The sequence below is a fragment of the Pinus tabuliformis genome, chromosome 2_2 (genome assembly GCF_031772625.1).
Source record: "Pinus tabuliformis cultivar Carrire ecotype Pingquan chromosome 2_2, CPIR1, whole genome shotgun sequence".
Lineage (NCBI taxonomy): Eukaryota > Viridiplantae > Streptophyta > Pinopsida > Pinales > Pinaceae > Pinus > Pinus tabuliformis.
This window is the reverse complement of record NC_142300.1, coordinates 1,106,917,548-1,106,932,375: the sequence shown is the minus strand read 5'-3', so window position 1 is coordinate 1,106,932,375 and position 14,828 is coordinate 1,106,917,548.

Genomic DNA, 14,828 nt, shown 5'->3' with positions numbered 1-14,828 from the left:
TTAATATATGTACTTTTAACTAAATATGTGATAAGAAAAACATTGTAATAAGAAAATGGATAATAAAAAAATAATATTTTTTTAATTAAATTGAAGAGTAAAAAAGATATAATTATTTTTAAAATAAATATCAATATTTTATCCTAATTATTATTAAAAGTATTGTAATAATATTTCATATAAATTAAATCTTTTTATCTATTTAATAATTATTGATAATTGATTTAAAATTCTAAATTTCTTATTTAAAAAATAACAAATATGTTTGAGAAAAAAAATCAAATAAAAAAGAATTGGCAAACCATGTTTATCTTTCTTTCGATCAAATATCTACCTTTACATATGAATTTTGATCAAACTTCTCAAAACATATATTTATATATTTAAGGGTTCCATCTTCTTGCAAGACCAATAGAGGATTGAATTGATTTATTGGAACCATAAGTTATGGTTATCTTTTTTCTATTAAATATTTATTTTTATTTATGGATTTTGGATTTTTATGTAATTTCTTTCACTATGTGTTTATAGTTGAAGGCTTTTTTTTTCAACTTAAGGTGGATGAGGATCTGTTGATTTTTTTTTGTTAGTTTACAGTCTAGATTGATTCTCAAGTGTATATGCTCAGTCTTAATTCTTATCAACGACTGTAGTGTGTTACAAAGTTTGTTATGTTCATTGACTTTTAATAAATTTAAACTAGCATTTGCACCAAATGCTGCAAAGGAAACGATGTAAGTCGCCCTCATGTGGTAATGGTTCCAGATCAAATTTTTGTGCAAGTATTCTCTGGCGGCGTTTCCATTTATACACATCTCCATTAGCATAATCAAAGGACTAGTTCTTTTGATAAGGATCCGCAGCAACCCAAATTTCTTATTCTGCAATCAATTATGATCAAGATGCATCCATAATTATTCTTCTAAGAATGAAGTCCTTGTTTAGCTGAAACCTCATGACTAGCTCCTAGCAACACAACTTGTGTCAGGTTTTTATAAGACCTCTAATGCCCAACAACCTTATTGTTCACAACCCATATACTCCTTCCCGAGTTAAAAAAACTCATTGGTGCCATACCAATTCATTGTTCTCATCCATTCTGTATTGCTGACAACTCTATCTTGGATATCATAATGGCCCTGATACAACAAGTATTTTGATGTTGTTTCTCAAATGGTCCAGATCTCGAGTTGTCTTAGTCTCTGCAATGTGATTTGAATTCTCCTGATATACATCTGAATGGAATAATTTAGCTATAATCAAAGTCTAATATCTATTGATCGACTATGTGTTCCCCTCAAATTGCATATTGATAGGCTACGTAAAACACTTAGGCACCAGGAGGACGTGCACAGAGCATTGGAAAGAGCCTTCACAAGACCTCTAGGGGTTCTCCCTCGTCTTCCATCATTTCTTCCTCAAAAGGTATACTAAAACCTGATATACAGAGCAAGCTTTAGTAGGTGATCAAAATGGTTGACTGAATGTCTTCAAGATCTAGTTCGCAAGCATATTGTTTGAGTGAAAAGTTAACATTTAAAATTGTAGATGAAATGACATGGGCATATCTTTCACTTCACTTATTCATGTAAGAGAGTTTTATAATTCCTATTCAGAATTCCCAAACCATATCATATTCTTGTCTTCAAATGATGGATTTCTTTCCCTATTGTAAGGGAAGCACATGTAAAACCGGTTTTATAAAGGAACCTATAATGGATTGATAGTCGGAACTATTTTGTAAGGGATGGTTTTCTGTTCTAATTGGAGGTCTTCAGAAAGATAATGTTCCAGTTATTTAATTTCTCAAAATAGTTTTGTCCTTGTGGAGGTGTCTAGAGTCGATTATAGTATTTGATAGATATGCTTTCTTTGTGGCTTGGTTAGACAAAGCAGCTTCTTGCCGAAGTAACAATGCTTGAGGAAGAAGTTGTTTTCCTAGAGGAACAAATTGTACACGTGAAACCATCTATGTATCAGAATGAAGAGCGTGCCCATCATCTACAAAGCAGAAGGAACGGCTTGGAAATGTTGAAAAATTGAAGGAAAAGAGAATATTGCGTAGGTCTCCTTCATCAGGAGATTTATCTGAGTATGTTAGGAAACAGGGAAAATGATATTCTTTTGTAAGAAGCTTGCTTCATTCCATGAAAGGGAGTTCACCAAATAGGAATCTAAGAACACCGAATAGAGTCCCCAAAACACATAATAGGGCTTTGGAAACTGGAGGTTTACATAGAAGGCAACTATCTATGGGCTCTATACCAGACACCCAGGGCCTCTTCTTTCTATCGCAGGCTATGAATGACAGCCTTTCTATTTACAAGGGGCTTGTAAAAACAAAGGCATTAGAGCTATCAACAAAGCACAGGAAATCAAGGATACCATTAATTAGCCATGAGAAAGAGAACCAGTCGCATTTGAAAGCAAAGAACCTACATTCTTTGCCTCCAGTCCCAAAAGGAAAGACTGGAGCTCAGAATCAGGCCTCACTGATTCATACAACTCTTATGGATACGCATCCTCCAACACCAAAACGAAAGGTAATAATTTTGGAGTCATGTATGTTAGCAAAACACTTTTTTAGCAGAATCATGCATCATAGAAAAATACTTCTTTAGCAAGTGAGCATCTTTTAGCTCCTTAGCACTATTTGATATTGTAAGTATAAACTGCATGGGTATTTGTATATCATATGAGTATAGTTTTTTTTTCCTAGAAAAAAATTATGAATTCATTGCAAGTAGAAAAGAACTTACATTTCTTATGTGTACCTGCACTTTCAGAATATCGTATGAGTAGAGATATTGATTCAATTTATGTATGATTTTCTAACATTTACCAGATAGAGCATATTCCCCTATGTGCCACCGTGTCCTGTCTTGTACCATTATGTGTTAGACGATTCAAAAAATTTGCAACACTTATTTCTAAATAAAATATCGATCGCTGTATGACATTGCCATTGAATAGATACAATGTCATTTTCCTCTGAGGATTTCACACATTATATTTTGGCCTTGTTTGAAGATAACTTAAGTTTTTTCTCAGCTTTCAAACTAGGACTTTCAAAAACTTATTCGACTTGTAAACTTGTCACCTGTAGCCTTCTGGATGCCCTCTTTAACTCAACAATAGACATAACTTGCCTTTGGTATGGCACTTTAGTTCTTGGGAAACTCCTATTTGCATAAATTTAAACTGTGGACCGTTGAACCAGTAAACTTATCACCTGTATACACAACCGTGACTGACGATGACTATTCTAGGGCATGTAAACTGAGGCCTGACAGGGACTATTCTAAGGCATGTAAAGAGGCCTGAGATGAGTTAAATTTTTTGCAAATGCAGTTGTAAAGTTTAACCCTACCAAGACATTGGCAAACTCCTATTTGCATAAATTTAAATTGTGGATTGTTGAACCAGTAAACTTATCACCTATATACACAACTGTGATTGACAATGACTATTCTAGGGCATGTAAACTGAGGGCTGAAAGGGACTATTCTAAGGCATGTAAAGAGGCATGAGATGGGTAATTTTTTTGCAAATGCAGTTGTAAAGTTTAACCCTACCAAGAAAATGTTACTAGAAATTTTGGGGTGGAGTTAGAATTCTATGGTCTAGACCGGAATCTCTACAGATAACTGTTAGCAAATCCAAGCACCGAAGCCCAAGAAATCGATAACTACAAATGATTGTCAGCAAATCGAAGCACCCAAGCCCAAAAAATCAGTAACTGCAAATAATCGTTAGCAAATCCAAGCACCCAAACCCAAGAAATCAATAAAACTACGAATCTGGAAAAATAGAAAACAATGTTGGCCCAACACCCAACAGTGCCAAAACCACTTTAATCCAAGTTATTCAATAACTGTGAATCTCGACAAATAGAAAACATTGCTGGCCCAACACCAAAAGGTGCCAAAACCACTCCAATCCAAGTTATTCAAATATAATGAATAATTTAGCATTTAAGCTATAATTCAAGTAACCCAAATATAATGAATAATTTAATTTTAGGCTCAAAGCAAATTTGGTTTTATTATACAAGGCCAGAAGGAAGATTTTGGCTTATGGGAGGAATGATTATGGTTTTGAGGTGTGAAAATGTGATCCAGGCTCATCTTAGGACTGTTCATGTCTATTTGCATGTGAGACAGACATGAGGTACAAGTAAATTCGGTCTCTTCCACTACCTAAATTGGTCAGGGGAGAACGACAGATAATGGTTATGCCGATTTTGAGAAACCACAAACCATGTTTGTGATATATCCTTAGTCACCTGAACGAACTGGTCAGGGGAGAACATCAGATCATGGTTATGTTTACTATAGTATGCAAGGAAATGAGTTTCAAGGATGTTCCAGATAGAACCAATCCAAGTCATCATACTCCCATATAACCTGCAACTCATTGGGCATATTCATCAAATTAGACAATATAGCAACAGGGAGTTTGATAGTTTTAGAAGCTTGGAGCAGGAGAATCATTGTTTTTCACAGCAATACATAAATTTATTATCAGAATTGTATCATTTCCACTCAGCAGTTTGCATGCATATATTGTAACTTAGGTAACTCCACAATGCAAGTAAAATAGGGCAGATGGCCTAGACCAGACTGCACAGTAGTATACACAGGCAATGTTGCTCTTGCTATCTGAGCTATCTCTTTCACTAATAATACTCTCACCTATAAATAAGAGGAGGTAGAAATGGTGACATCTTGCACTTACAATGGAGTAGTATCCTCTAGCTCATCCTTCAGTGTAATCCCAACAACAAAATCAAGGTGGAGTAGAGGATACGAAGGATCATAAACACTATAGAAGCACTTACATTGTTTTAAAATTGACTAGGATGTCATGGTAGCATTCTTCTCAGCATGTTTTTGTTCTTGGCCCGTTCACCCATATAGCTTAACTCAGTTAACTCCATGGTGCAAGTAAAATAGGGCATATTTCTTAGACTAGACCGCACAGTAGTATACACAGGCATGGTTGCTCCTTCTATCTGAGTTGTCTCTTGCAACAAATTTTTGTATGCCCCATCTCATCCTATTTGAACCACATGTGGTGATCGTAAAAGGAAATAGATCATCCAGAAAATAAGTTTCAAAACACCACCAAAACAAAATCCATACCAAGATTTTTGTAGCAAGATCTCGAGAAGGGCCTCTCTAGGAAAGAGTATTAAGTGCCACCTCTAGAGAGACATGTTCAACATGTCCCAATGTGCTGCAGTAGTTTGGGCTCTCAAATACTTCTCCACTAAAATTAATAGTAGATTTTAATATGGACGCATGATCGGGCCCCTCTCTGATATAAGAGTATGCTCGCAGATTGAGCAATAAGGAAAAATAGAATTTCAGGAGAAAGAGGCCATCGTCTAACTCCATCACTCCACCTGCTATGGAGACTCAATCAATCACGGAGTTGTTTCTTATACAGGAGAATCAAACCAAACCTATGAATTCAACCCTACCTTCAATTTCCAAGAATGGTAGGGGTATCATTCCTAAAAAACTGGGCCGATCAGAAGCAAACCTCATCTACATTTGTGGAAATCGGGGGTGATTGAAGCAAACCCCACCTGCATTCGTGGAAATTGGAGGTGATTGAAGCAAACCCCACCTAAAAAGAAGGCATATTTGAGGCTTTGCATGTTTAGTTGGTTTATTTTTCAAGGCTAAAATATAATAATTATTTATTTTTTAAATAATTTTTAGGGGAACTGTAAAAAAATGGGTGCAATATAAAAAATTCACCCTTCCAAAATATAAAACTCCTTAAATTTCACCCATGGGCTAAAAGTCGCCCCTAAAATTTTCTATGGTGTGCAGGGTTAGTAGGAATATTCATCATGGATGGATATGATTGACACGTAAGCAAAGGAGATAGGTAGAAGAATATACGCTACTGAGAAAAAAATCAATTTATATGGTGGAATAAACTATTAACAATTGCATTCTATAGTTCATGTCACATATAAGAGATGTTGGAAGCACAAAAATATCAGGGAAAATGTCTTACAGTAAGCACAAAAATATCACATGTTGAAAATCACCTGAAAAAGGAGGTCGGATATCTGACTCAAAGTGGGTATTGCACTGTCTTCTCCAATGCACTCTTCAACTAATGCTAAAACATTTGCTTGCATTTCCTTTGTCACCAAAAAGATTTGATACACCACACCCTCCATTTGTTTTGAAATGATAAATGTGCATAATTATTTGTGGAAGTCAACAGTGATAAACTCACTTCCAAGAAGATACTTATCTAAAGAAGCCTGCCAAGAACATATGTCTACTAGTACAAAGATCAAACCAATAATAAATTTAAATTTAAAACCTTAAATAAAATTACACTGTCTCAACAACACTTCTGCACACCTTGGAATTATTCAACGAAGTGATAAATTTATCAACAAAGTCTTGCAATTTTTTCACCTCCCCACCAAGACTTGTAAGAGGACAATTATGGATTCTCCCTACCATTTTCAAGGGAAAATAATTTTCCACGGATATATTGCATAGATAGTCAACAAGGTGTTGCAAAGGAAAAAGAAAATAGGCACAGTTATTCAATAGCAAGTTATTATTAGTAATGCTCCAAATAACTAACCAAAAGATGGCCACTTACAACACATCTACCTTTTGCTGCCACATCCACCTATAGATAACATGTTGCTGGGATGGAAGTCCCATGCTCTCTGTTGCACCAACATTTACTGTGTAAAAATAGTTAAGCAATACATAAAATATTAGGATATGACTACAAGATAACCTTGCAATAGTCAAACATTGTGGATAACAAAAATCTTCAATACATGGAAGGAAACATAAAGTATTCAAAACTATACATAATACACTTTCTAATATAACAATCATTATTGAAAAACATAAAATCAAATTGAATTTAAGAAAATACACCAATACTAGTAGGGAAGAGAGATCTGCTCTTGAGATGGCCAACAATAGACTTCTTGTAATTGTTTCAGAAGCAAGGCATGATTTGATTATAGCCATCATTTCCTTACATGATTCTATCAATTCTTTGAATAAGCCCTTGATCAGTCCTAGATGCAACTCCAGAGAGGCCTAGATATAGCTCAACAAACCCTTCAAATTTGACAGAGATGATACATCTTACAAAAGGTAAGGACAAAGCTACAGACAATCTGCCTTGGAGGTCTTTTGAATAGATATAGATTGCTTTCAGAAGAGCCCTAAACAGAGGCTTAAATGAGCATCAAATTAGTCTAGAAACCATAGAGAAATAACACAATAATTTCCTCCAACTTCACTTAGAAGAATCCCAAATTTTGTTCATAGAGATGCCATAGAAAAGACCTAGGTCAAATACTACTGAGGTCTGCCAAGAAGAGGGCCCAAATAGGTCCAAGAAAAGGCCTAAAAGTAATTCAAAGCTGCCTCAGACGGGGGGTCTCAGAAAGGTCGAGAAGGGCCTCAAAAAAGGGCTAGTATGTGCCTTAAATGAGCCAAAAGGAAATGCAAGATAGATACCAATTAGCCTCATAAAACAAATCATTTCATAATGACCCAAGACCCTTTCAAATTGATTTAGAAGTTCCCTGTAACAAGGGCCCAAACTACATGATATTCAAAGTGTGATATTCAAATTGATTCAGAAGTTCCCTTTCAAAGTTCTTATGTAGTTCATATCATTTACTACAAGAATTCAATATTTATAAAAGCTTACCAACCATCTTGGATATTCTGAGATGATGGAGAGACCAATAAGCAACAAAACAGTGGGAACTAGCTATGCCTGACCTCCCATTGACAACCTTCCTTGCTCATCAATGCATATTTTTTTCTTCTAACTGTGTTCCCGGAGAGATCATAAGTATATTATGTATGATACTTTGTGAAAAGTGGCCACCAAGTGGCATGCTTTTCCTTTTTGGAGGTGATGTGTCATGCTATAAGCACTTTGCTATGTATTTTCCTTTTCCAAACCATGAAATAGAAACTTATGCATTCTTTCTTTTGAAAAAAAAAATCAATTAAATTTTCACACCATTCACCCTATCAAATTCTTGTCAATCCAAAAGTTGCAAAAAAAACCATATACCATTCATCTTAAAATACCTAACCCCTTGGATCAAACACACACATTACAAGGCCCATAAAACACATTTATATCAATGTAGGCAAAAATAAGAAAGTAAAGTTACACTCTTCATTGTAACTAGAATTAAGCTACCTTGCCGACCCACATCTATCACGGTAAAAGTAATGCTTCCACCTGCTAAAGATGGTCCACATCATCTAAAATTAGGAACCATGAGAAGATTTAAGATACCTTTGGATTTTCTCTATACCATCATCAAGGTTGTCTATTCGGACATGCACTTAAGCCAAGCCCTTAAGAATCATTTTCTGCAAAGATTTTAACTATTTTCTCGTTGCATTTTCTCTGACATTGAATTGAAAGTAAGCTTGATTGTAATTTGATCTACGACGGTTAAAGATCTCTTTTGCTAGGGTGGTTTTTCAAGCACGGCCAAGCCCCACAATTCCTATAACTCTAGTCTTATTGCTTTGTTGCTCGAGTAACATTGCCCTTTCGAATTCTTCAACTTTTTCATCCAACGTTGTTGGATATCTAGACACATGTAGTGCTCTTTTAACTTTTTCCAACACTCCTTCCTACCCATCACTGAAATGAAATTACGAGTCAGAAATTTGTACAACATAATGTATATATCAATCCAGCAAGGTAGAAGGTTAGAGTAAGAGGGAGATTGGAGTACTCACCCATTATATGTCTCCATAATGAAACATTTTATTTCTGCAACATCAGTGAGAGCCTTCCTCCATTTCTTGATGGTGCTGGGGTCATATCGTGGTTTAGAATCGAACATTGTCTTCTTCTCTAGCGTTTGCAGTGCTCGACCATATACTCCTTTTTCGCCTTGTATTCCCCATCTAAGATCTGAAGGCTTGACACTACCATAGAAGACTAGAATAATAGTTGCCCTCAAATCAAACATGAGCAGGAGCTCATCAAGACACCAATTTGACTCTGCATATCGGGGAGAGAAAATAGTGATATGCAAAGAAGTTGTTCGAATGGCACTCTGGATTTTAGGAGTTATATACTCTCCATTTTGCAATTCATCTTCGTCGAGAAACACTCGCAGTCTGTGTTTGTTAAGGCGATCTTGTTGTGTCTTTCTCAAGCTAGAAAGGAAGAAAGGATTAGGGTTCAAACTCAGAAACAAAGAAAGGTTTGGGGTCGAAGAGAGGCTCAACTGCAAACTGCAACTTTCCCAAATTTCCGCGCCTGTGCAACTGCGCTATTCCCGAAATTCTCCAATAGTCTTCCGCTTGGCCAAAAAATTGTATAAACAATACCTTAGGTTATATATATTATTATATGGTATATTAAAACCCTTTAGGCCCTCATTATAACCCCAATATATTATTTTTTATTTTTCCAATTCTAATGCCCCAATATGAACGCACGTGATATAATATTGGTTTGTCAGTGACGCTCCCATGGTCTTTCCCTAAGACCCCGAGTGATGTTTTTTGTCTTGTTAGACTAACTCAAGCCTATTTTGTCCCACATGGGTATATGTGGAAATTTTATTATTGTAAATATGTTGTAAGTGAAATTCCAAGTGTCACTAGTGGAATGTGAACAATCACAATGTATTGTGAAGAGTCATGAGGGTAGTCCAAGAGTCAAAGGGAAATTTCAAGGGTCACCCCAACCTTTGCTATATATAGAACCTCATAACTCACAGTACAGGCTTTTGGGAGCCAAGCTTTTGGCTAGTGTTGACAAGTTTAATCCTCTCTATGGACAAAGATGATCCCTCTAGCCCAATGAGTGGGTTTAGCAACTTAAGTGATAATCAACTAGACATCTACCTAGATTATATTTGAAAAGTAGAATGAGAGAGATGACTTACCTCATTCTGAAGCTATTCCAATTTCCTTTGTTGAAGGCCTCGAACCACTTGTGTCACGGACTTGTTCCTGCTTCTCTCGGCGCTTATGTACCTGCACAAGTGATCAAAAGACAAAAAAGCATGCCAAAACCAATATCAAATACAATAACAACCTACTTAACTGACCAAGGAATGTCAAGCTAAATAAACACATGAACATTTATATTTTGGAAGATGAACCAACAATTGTATATTATTTAAGGAATAAAGGGAAGCTTACAACCATAGCCTTGATGTTGAAAGGCTCTCCTTGAGTGGCAATCCAAGTCCAAGCCAAGAAACTTCTCCAAGTCTAATGAATAGCCTCTAGGCACAAGCTCAGCATAGGGGTGCAAATGGACATAGACCAACCATTTGGGAATGGGAGAAGAGGGATTTATAGGCTGGGAGATGGAGTTAGGACTCCTCCAAAGATAGGATTAGGCCCACATCTCAAGGAGGTAGCTCATAAATATAAGACAAAGAGGTCAAGTTTGGAGGATTCGACCTCATCTATGCGAAACCACCTCCAACTCGCCACTCCGGAAGCTTCTAGATCACGAAGCTTCTCATCCTCTTTGGGAAAATTGATCATTGTGGGTATGCAAGGGAACATAGCGATGCCATCACTTGTCATACACAGTGAAACATGCGACATTGTTGTTTTGAGATTCATAAGAGCAATGACTCTCATTTTAGGATTTTAAGAGCTATTTCTTCAAGGAGAGCTCAATACATTCTCCAAACAAAGTTTAAGGAGGGATCTGAGCTGTATACATGGATGAGTATATTGTATAATGGTCATGTTTCGGGCACTTCGGAGTATGTCACAAGGAAGTGCAGGAGGCGTGACAAAATACAATGTAACAGATGCCCCCCAAAAGCATGAAAGCAGAATGAGGAGTGATGGCTGAGATGATTTACAAGCTCTTGCAAGGACAAGGACATGCACTATCAGGAGACTTGCAAATCAAGGATGCATATACATATACATATCTGAGATCAAGACATGAATCCACGACATGGACGCAACCATCCGGATGATGAATACTATATGAAAAGATCCATGGTATAGGCGCAGCCATCCAGATAACAAGGATCATCATAAATATAAAGTCTCACGGTATGGTCACAACCATCCGTATAGTAGAAACATGTGTACAATCATGAATGACAAATAACTCCATGTATCCTGAGTCATAACAGACAAGACTCAGGGTCTTGTGCTCCATCCTGACCCGATCAATGTACGAATTCTAACATGTGAATAAATGTGTTGAAGCTGAACATGCTAGAAAACAACTCAATTACCGGCTAATGACGTGAACTGTTAACATGCACGAAAGAAACCACCAATAATGATAATGGCTCTCAAGGTACAACCGTACAATCCGTGAATGTGATAATGAAGCTGAAGTCGAACACTCGTGGAATCACCTGATCGAAAGCCAATGATGAAGACTTGTCGTCGGATGCAAAGAACTGGCCATTAGGGCATGCCATCTCTAAGGTACTGAAAGGGAGTTTCTAAGCCATCTTCTTGGATAATGAGATGAAGTCGACAGGAAGCGACCCGTCGAAGGAGGGCAATAATGAATCCCTCATCAACGACATGAAACAAGGAATAAAGTGGAATAATATTTAGGACTGTAACAATGACTAAAAAATTGTATAGGTAAATAATTGCAGATTGGACTTCTCTTGAACATATTGGTGACATGACTCTGGAGTGTGGCAACATCTAACTCGACATAGGACCAAAGTTCATGATGAAAAAATAGAATAGTCAAATGAGAGGCAAAATGGATCACCCAAACCTGGGAGGACAAGTGACTGAGTGAGGATATCCCAAACCCGACACGAGAGCAAAAGAGTGTCATGTTCAAGAGCGACATGCTGCCTATACAAAGGATGTCTCATCTTCATTTTTCCCCCACTATTTCTAGCGAGTACCCCAATTATTTTTAATCACAAGCTTGAAGGGGATATCATATTCTTGTCATGTAAGTTCATTCTTCGAATGAATCCATACTAGTAAGTTTTACGAGACCTAGGAAGGAGAAACTCAGTCTCATCACGGCGACGAGTCTTTCGTCGTAAAGTTTTAATGAGTCCAACCTAAGAATAACTCAGTGTATTTTTCATATTTAGAGAATTTGAAAAAGAGATGAAAAAGAAAACTCCAGAGCGTCCCTTTTCATAATTTGTCCCTCGAACCCAAAAAGGTAGAAAACAATATCCGAGGGAACCTCTTGACCATGTCGACCAAGGTGTACATTTTTCATACATAGTCAATCTCTGCCCGAAAAGGGGTAAACGTATACTGAGGTGACGTCGATTCATTTACTTTAACGAGTTCAAAATGACAAGTACTCGACAATCTTTTAAGTTTTCGAGAGTCAAAAAAGAGCTGAAAGATGACTCTAAGGGGTTCCTTTTTTGTTTATTTAATGAGTCCGAAAAAAGAGATAAAATAAAACTCGTAAGCATCGGTCAATAATGATCACTGTTCACTTTGAAGGTACCTGTAACTGCACAAGAAACACACCCATCACTGATATCGAGAGAAAATATTTAAAAATGACTTTCAAAACTTATAAATAGCCAAAAGTAATTTCATTTTTTACCATTTTACCACAATAAGCTCTGTAAGTGCATTTTGTGCCCTTTTTCTATTGATTTTCAAGTGGTTGTTACAGAAGATCTAGGGTACCATTTCACGAACCATCTGCAATAGCTAAGAGGCCCATCCTTGCTCTTGCATTTTATCATTTTTTTTTAATTCATTTTAAATGGTAAATTTCATGCTCTAAAGGAGGATTTCAATTTTTTAGGGCGTCGGCGACCATTGCGGGTATGGTCATCAGACTCGCGATGGTCGCACTTGAGCCCAAAGGCTCGCGCGATGCCATCGCAATGTTTGTAAAAACAAGTGTGATGGCGCCGAGGGCGGATTTTTAGGAAAGAAAACTCTCTTTTGAAGAAAAAATTGATGATTTTGATCCATGAAAAAGGAATTAATAAGTGTCAAATGATGTTTTGCAGGAGATCATGGTCTTGGAGTGGAAAGAAAGAGGCCATGAGGCCGAAGACTTCCAAGCAGCTTAGGATCCTGAATGCATAAATTCTTTAAGGAATTGCGGGTTGTTAAAATTCTTTAGGACCATAGGGTTATGGGCTCAGATGGAATTGCTTCCCTAATTTGATTAGTCTCCGGGATGTAGACCAAGAGATATTCATCATAAAAAACTAGGAACTAGAACTAGAGGAGATGGATATCTACTTCATCAAGGGTTTTTCCCGACGAGGGGAAGCGATCCAACTCTTTGGATCTCACCGAGGAGGCGAAAGTACAAGGACTCTAGTCCAGAGGCATTGTCCCGTTGCCGAAATGACCAATGGAGGGAAGGTAAAGATAACAAAAATCACCAACAACCTCATCTTGAGAATGATTTTTTTCACTATGGTGTGTGTATCCAGCGTGCAAGCCTTGCATGAGGCTTCAAACTCCCAGTTCCAATATGCTATCGCATGCTTGACCCCCATCGTATTCAATTGGTGTGGAGGCCTTTTGGCAAACATGAAATGACAACTGACCAAGGGGAAGCATGGACACCTAAAGAAATTCAGGTTCGGTTCGATATTGATGACCTTATTTTTAGAGCGAGTGGCCTTTTTCTGGTATCAGTGGGAAGAGGTACCAGATCCTGCCCCCCGAGATCTGAGACTCGTGAGATGGAGTCAGCTCATGCCTCGAGGAGGCATGGGTCAACATATGCGTTATCTGCCATAATTCTTCACTTGGATAGAATGCTAACTACTCATGGTAGACGATTATGCTTATGCTGGCATGGACTTCAGGTGGGATTCAGATCTACCTCTGCCACTAGGAGAACAGTGGACCAATGTAGGTAAAAACTTGGTTTTAGATTTTTTCAAGTTTTATGATTTTTTGTAAAAGTGTAAATTGAGACTCAACTTGTGATAAATGTGCAGATGTGGGACCAGAGAGACCACCAAGTACGTCGCCAATAGCACGACGACCTTCTCATCCGATAATGGGTGTGGACTACAAAGAAGGGGCTGACCCCTTAGCCGAGATGGAGCACAATTTGGAGGCAATAACTCATGGAGTCCCAGAGTATGCCACTATTAATGATGTTCCACTATGTTGGAAGAGACACACAGTGGGAGTCTCTGCAAGACTGCGTCGGCTGTTAGGCCGAGTGATCAAAGCGGTCTTGTGCTATCATGAGCACTGTGCAGGCTGATAGTTTATCTAGCTCTATTGCACATTTTGTAGGCTTTGAAAGCCAAGTGTCTGAGAACACTCTATTTTTGATATTTTGATGTAAACACTCCGAAAGACACGATATATATATATATATATATATATATATATATATATATATATATATATATATATATATATGCATGTTTTATTTTCTACTTATGTGTTCATAATATGGTCAATTTTATAAATGACACAGATACCTATCAAGGACAAATTTTGCTAATGCATTTGTTAATGTATTTAAATTATGTGGAATATGTTGATATATAATGAAATCAAAATTTCTTTCCAGCAATCTAACACGTAGATACATACGCAATATTTGTGGATTTCTCACCGAGTAATGATTGTTTAATTGTAATACAACGAGCTGTCAATCCAACTTGACAACTAAATCCCTAATGCCAAGAGAAACTGCTTCTCAAAGGAGTTCAATAACTACATTGTATTCAACAATATTATTGGTTGTTCCACCAAGGCAGATACCTTGTAAGTTAATAAGCTCACCATTAGGGTCATAGAGTACACATGTCGTGGAAAGTAGATTTCGTGTGCTACAACAAGCACCAT